General features: G+C 45.2%; 1 protein-coding gene across 1 annotated transcript in view; it reads left to right on the forward strand.

The window, feature by feature from the left end:
- The first annotated feature begins 18 nt into the window (after positions 1 to 18).
- Positions 19 to 7,150, forward strand: part of LOC115239801 (methylosome protein 50-like) — an 18,681-nt gene continuing 11,549 nt past the window's right edge. The window contains exon 1 of the mRNA XM_029814544.1: positions 19 to 290. The gene's annotated coding sequence lies outside the window, so the exon portion shown is untranslated. The remainder of the gene's footprint in view (positions 291 to 7,150) is intronic.

The raw sequence follows: 7,150 nt of genomic DNA on the forward strand, positions 1-7,150 counted from the left end.
AAGTCTCTCTTTCGCGATGTTTCGCAGTTACACTTGAAGATTAAGAGCGCGTGCAGAAATGTAACGCAATTAAATCACGTCAATACTGAATGTCTATGAGAAATATTGTGCGGTCAAATTTCTCTACGATATATATTGATCCTTAATTGTTTGTCTTTCTCAAATTCTTCCAACACATATAAAAAGGTTAATTGTTATGTTAGATAACATAAAATTTGTCATATAAAGCTGAAATAATAGTGATTCATTCGTCGGAGTGCAAAGTGTTAAGGAAAAACTGTGATCGTGAAGTAAGTTCTTGTTTGATATTTTATTTAAAAACTTCTGTTCGAATCTTAAATCGATTCTCGGTTTAAAATATTTCTGTCGTATTTTGTAAATAATCACGAATTTTCTAAATGTGATTCTGGTGCTCATTTAATCAATTGTTAAAAACTTGATTCGTTTCTTTGAATTATCTGAATACATTGTAGACATTTATCTACATATTGCAAAATCGACAAACAATATCATTATGCAGACGTCATAATGTTGATTTTGCCTTATCTTTAATTATCAGTTTTATCATTACATAAGTTAGTGCTAGCTTTATTTCCATTAATATCGTATGGAATTATTCGAGAGATATTATCATTGATCACAATTGTTGAATATTTTATTTAAATATCTCGAATTTAATTTTCAAAGCGAGATTTATTACACGTCAATAATTTTTATTTTTTTCTCAAGAAATAATCTGCTATATTAAACTCAAGAACACTGCGTTTTATATTTAAATATCGCCTCCCGGTTTCTGGACACATTGCACGGAACAAAAGCTTTCAAATAATGGTTTAAAATAAAGTTTCTTGTGCTCACGGTCCGACTAATGCGACCCAGATCGACACCTATGCAGTAATGACCTTAAGAAACCTCATTCCGAGCGTAGCTCGTAAATGTCACGAGTATTAATTTATCCGCATTGGATGCAATGTGCCCTGTAAAAAAACACTCTGTACGCGTTGCTTCCGTAAACGGAAGCTTCAAGGAAGTTTAATAAGCACCGGCCGTAAAGACCGGTATAAGAAATGTCTACGCAGTCGTTTTAAGGAGAGAACGCAACGTTATAAATGACATAGAAATATTTACACACGACCGCGAACGTAATGGGAAAGGATGCGCTCTCGCGAAACATCTCGCTTCGCATTACGCGGAGATTCTCGCGATACATCTTCGGCTGCGTGACATCCGGTGGACGGAGTTTAGCCGCGAAGTCGCAAAGTTGGAGATGCGGAAGACGTCCTGTGCTCTTGACGAGAGAACGTACGCCCTACTTGCGTCTCTGTTTACTCCCTCGATCATCCGCATGCATCCCCTTAAGCCAAACTTTTTATTCCCGCGTGCACCGCCGCGATGCAGATTTCGTGTCTTCGTCCTATTTACGTGCTTTCTTTTCGCTACGCGATTTTTAACGCGCGCGTCTCGCTTCAAAGATACTTTGCTCGAGAATATGAGAACTTTATCGATATTTATTACGCGTTATATTTCACTGGTTGTAATCAGGATCCTCGATAAATACACTGCACGTAGGAAGTAGATATGTCCAGTCACAAGTCAGACAAAAATAATATGAATAGTTTTACCGTGAAAAAAAAAAAAGTATTTTTTGGAAAGGAGAGATAGTCTCTCTTCGTTTTGTTATAAATATATATAATTTATTATTTGTAAATAATATGAATATAATGCAAGTAATCCTCGATTAAAGAAACTTTTACAAACCGCGACTCCTTCATAATACACGAAGGACGCGCGACAACGATTAATTAGTCTCGCTGCATCGGACAATAATTTTACCGCGAAACACGGGCGCGTTATTGATTTGCATCGTGTTTGATAAAAGACAATGCATCATCGATCATCTAATCGGAGAAAGTAATCGCGATCTTCTCTCATTGGATGCGACGTAGCAAAGCTTGCTACACACATACTCCATTTCTTCCCTACATAAGGGCTAGGTATATACGCTCGGTCGCATACACCCTAGTTACGCGTACGGTGCATCAAGTAAAGATGTGTGCATCTCTACACGTATATACATACGGCGCATACACGCGCCGTGTAATCCCATATTGATGAACGAAAACCCGAGTGCATCGGTATTTCAGTAGCCCATCTCAAGCAGCGAGATCCAAGCCGCCGACATGACTAACAGGATTAACGTCTCCGCGCGTCATTAGTTTATCCATCACCCCCTCCCTCCCTCCCTCTCTTGGATGTTATTATTTCCTCTCATCACCAAGATATACATTACTTGGAAAAACGCGTCACTGATGCGCAAAGAACATTCCTTTGCTGGTGCATCGGCCGGAAAGTTTTTCAAAGGTGAAACGCGACGAAACGCGGTGACACGTACAGCAAATAAAATAAAGAACGGGAATTCTTCGCTGGAGCGTGTTAAATTAATAATTTTTGCGGAACCCTCGACGTGCGCGGAAGGATATAACCGAGCAAGGAGTTGTTATACATTTTTTAAGGCGTATAAGTGAATATATATTTTTGGAGATGCGAAATGGTGAGCGCGAAACGACTGTGCCCCCTTTTTCTAAGAGTCGCGAATATTCTAGTAAGTATTTTTAAAAATTGATGAATGTTTCTCTGAAATAAAATATTCTACGAGATTTTTTCCTGGCAGACGATATGGCATAAAGATCAAGTCTTAAACGTTAGTTTTCGCATAGATGCGCCAAAATTGAAAACTAACTAACGTTATTCTGCTTATCAAATTTATTCAATCGTCGTTCAATTTTAAATGGGCTGATATTTTTATTTCGACAGAATTTTGATAAAATTTCTCAACTTATTTAATTGCCATGAAACGCTGGAATTCAAAAGATTGTGGAACGTCATGACGTCTCCTCAACATTTTTCCTCGAAGGAAAGATTGACTCCAACAAGATATATCGATTGTCGGCCGATTCTAGGACATTCTATAGATTCGTCCTATAATAAGAACGCCATGATACGATCATTAGCCTGAAATCTAACGAGTTACCGAGTCCAAGCGGCGGGTTAAAAATGGATCCTCGCACCTGGGGCAATCACGGTGTTCGTTCGCGGAATTTCGAGATTTCTTCGTATCCCGAATCTCATTAAGCAACATCGAAGGGAGTCACGCGAGCGACGAGAACGTGATTCGCGAATGTAGCGGTGTAGAACCTCGGCGTCGCGACGCGTCGCACCGGGTGGAGTTCCTCCTCTCTCTTTCTCTTTTTCTCTCTTTCTCTTTCTCTCTCTTTCTCTCTCTCTCGGCGCTGCACCGTTTTACTGGGACGCATCGTATCCGGGTAACACGATCGCCAACATTCATTCCATAGAAAATGCGATCCACACACGCAGAAACCTTCATTCGTTTTCTCTTCACGGGATATGCGCTCCGAAACCGAATAATATTTCACGACCAGATTCTTTGACATATTCAGAGTCGATATTTCCTCGGCGGAAATGTACCTGTGCAATGCTCTCGAATTAAAATCCTATCAAAATAAAATCTGCTTTGAAATTGAACGACGAAGAATATCTTTGCGTATTCGCTTTTTACTTTGAAAGCCATTGGTAGATATTTCCATTGAGAAAACATTATATATATATATATATTTTACATAAGCGAATACTAGATTTTTTGATCGTACAAGAGACATTAATCTATTTTTATTTTTACGAGTTAAATTGCACTGAAAACGGAGAGATTTAAATTACACGAAATAAAAGGCCGTTATCTTACGAGTTCGCATCTGGAGATGAAAATGAGGGGGTATTTCTGTCAAGCCCAGAGGAGAGCGAAAGAAAAAAAGGAAAATGCAAGATGCACGATGTCGAGTACCAGGAGGGGTAGCGAAGGTGCGTTCGTGCTCACCGTCCGTCCGTTTGTCCGTCCGTCTGTCCGTGAGTCGAACACAACCCTCGATGGCTCGCCCCCTCGAGTTGACTCGAACGCGCTCGAACGATGGTAATAGTCGGGGCAGCCTCTCGCGCATTTCCCTTCGGCATCGTCGTTCTCGTTGCCTCGCACGAGAACACGAGGGTAGAAATCTCGCTGTTCCTAACCCGATCTTGCGAGCGCCGCACGACGTTGCGGACGTCTTGTATTATCGATTGACGAAAGTTATGTGGAGGCGACTAGCCGCCGGGGCACGGCAATCATGACGCGAGCAAGAGAACGACCTGGGGGGCGAGAGGTGGAAGGAAAAAGAAAGAAAAAAAAAAAAAAAGATTAAAGATGCGAGCGAGCGAACGCGAGGAAATTTCACCCTTGCTTCCTCTCTCTCTTTCTATCTCCCTCCCCTTATTATTTCCTCCCCTCTTCCTCGTTCTACAAACCATTATCTACGTTACTCGACATTTTTTCCGGTTTCTCGCAGCCCCATCGTGTCCTGTTCTCGATCATCGTCGAGAGCGAGGCTCGTAATCGTTGAGGAGGGAGGAAAGAGACAGATCGGGGATGACGACACTCACCCTCACGGGGTTAAACCGTCGCGATGGAAGCCTCGTTGGCAGCGCGGACGACCATCGTACTCGCATCGAAAACGGCAGTAGTGGCAGTGTCAGGACTGGCGGTACCCACGACGACGGCGACGGTGGCAACGGCAGCGACGGTGGCAGTTATTACGACGTCGACGACGCTGTACGCGGAGGACGCGACGACAACGGCGGCGGCAGCGGCGGCGACGACGACGGCGGCACCACGAGCGACGTTAGCGTTAGGGTAAACTGACGACAACGACGAGCAGTAGTCACTTTCCACCTCCGTACGATCCGGAGAGGACACCATCTCCTCCTTGCCCGTCCGATCGCGTGCACACCCGACGACGACGACGCCGACGCCCGCACTGCTGCTGCTGCTGCTGCTGCTGCTTCTGCTGACCCGCGTAACGACGACCACGCTATGGCACCACCGTGATCGCGCTACCACACCGAGTGACATCGTCGCAGTGTCATCGTCGTCGCGCCCCTCGGCGTGCGCTCCGTTTTTTCGCGTGCTGGCTGCTGCTGGTGCCCGATCGCCCCGTGTTTTCCGCGACACGGGAAACACGAAAGGAAAAAAAAAAAGGGAAAAAAACGAACGAACGAACGCACAGAACGCACGCACTCCCTCTCTCTCTCTCTCTCTCTCTCTCTCCTCCTCGTCGCTGCCCCACGCTCTTTCTCGCTCTCGTCTCGCGACGATTACACGCACGGGCACTCGCAGAAGACGGTGCTCGTCCCCCGATCGACTGCACGACACCGATGCCCGCTGATGCCAGGAGACGCCCCAACGCGGGGCACCCAGTTCGACGTATGGCGAGCGACGGCTCACCCCGCGATCCGCGTCTGTGCTCTGCCCGACTCGCGCAGTGCCGTAGAACGCGCGGAGGCGCGTGCCCGCCGCTGACGGGGGTAGGCGGACGCACCCCCTCTCGCGCGACCTTACCTCGACCCTTCCTCGAGCATCCTACATTCTCGCGAAATATACCCGTTTATTCGAAAACCCCGAAATAATATTCTTGTAACATTCTAAATCCCATAGTCTTTCGATAATCGATCGATCTCTCTCTCTCTCTCTCTCTCTCTTTCTATCGAAACCCCATGCAGCGGATCTATGATGAAAAATTATCGATTTCATACATCGGATCGATTGAATGGGACATTTTCACGAATCGCCGTAACTCGCGGGATAATTTCTCCCCGCATTCAGAGATTCTCCTTCGACTATCTCGCGCGGGGAAAGAGATGAATGGTTTTAGTCGCGGGCACCGCGAGCCCTTCCGGGCGGCCTGGAGCCGTCGGGCACTCAGCGGCAAGGCGGGGGGCTAAGGAAGCCCTTGAAATCAATAGCCAGCCGCTACTGCCGCCGCCACCCTGATCAGGCTGCTCTGCGCTGCATCCGTCGCGCCGCCGCCGCCACCGCCTCCATCCTCCCTCCCTCCCCCCTCCCTCTCTCTCTCTCTCTCTCCTGCCCCCTTCCCGTATCCCGATTTATCCGCACGATGTAGCCGAAGAAGAAGTCGTCTCGCGTCTGAGTTTAGTTCGCAGCCGAACGTCTCTCGGTATCCAGCATCCATCGGTCATCTGTCATCGAGGAGGGAAGGGGAGCATCTGTGTCGTGGGAGAACGCGTCGCGGAAACTTTATTATATGACAATCAGTGACGCGTTAGACCTCGCTCTTTCCGTCTTTGCTTTGCATCGCAGCGGGTTCCATGCGATACCGTATCTCGATTCATATGGTGAACGCTCGAATACGACAGGTTCGATATCGGCTGAACGACTACGAGTGGCCTACGATATCTTTTTATGCCCAACTGTAGACTTCGTCTTTGTTTTCGCAAAAATTTGTAATGAGTTTCCACGACGCCGTACTACGAACACGATGAATAACAAATACGACACGACGATGTATGACTCGACGCGATTTACCGTATCCGAAGAACGTTGTTTTGAAAAAAAAGTCTACAATTCCCTAATTAAAGTTTAGAATTGTTTTTCTATGTTAAATCATGTGAGCTGTTAAGATAATTTTTATCTAAAGTCACGTTATATCGCTCGCAACGTTTGCGATATTTGATAACGCGGTATTTATCGAAACACTATACTACTGCTAAAAATCTTTAATCAAGCGCAAACGCAATAGCCATAACATAATTAGCTAATAGAAAATATTTGACGTAAACGGTAAGCGAAAATTTAATTATATACTTAAATCGATGACGTAAATACCGAACGAAAAAGAGCGTAAGAAAAGGACTCACCTCTGCTGGCCAATTGGCGACAGCGTCCTACATTTGGAAACTTTATATTTTGACGTTTTTACCGCAGCGGGGGTGGATACGACCCTCCTCGATATGACCGAAAATACAGACGCGTAGAGACATCCGTAGATTGCGGTCTGGTTATGAGTTGACCTACTCTACTTTGGATCTACCTACGCGCTCTTTCTCTCTCTCTCTCTCTCTTTTAGGAAATGCTACCCCTCTCGGAAACTGTCTCGCGTCAGTTGAAGGTGCTTGCTCGAATCGTTTCTCGACATTTTATCTTATCACGTGAATGTCTTTTCATTCTTCGGTTTCGTCTGTGCAATTTATATTTTTTCTTTTAATGTACTAAAACTTAATATATTATTGAAACTATATTAATATT

Source organism: Formica exsecta, unplaced genomic scaffold, assembly GCF_003651465.1.
Source record: "Formica exsecta isolate Colony F162 unplaced genomic scaffold, ASM365146v1 scaffold395, whole genome shotgun sequence".
Taxonomy (NCBI): Eukaryota; Metazoa; Arthropoda; class Insecta; order Hymenoptera; family Formicidae; genus Formica; species Formica exsecta.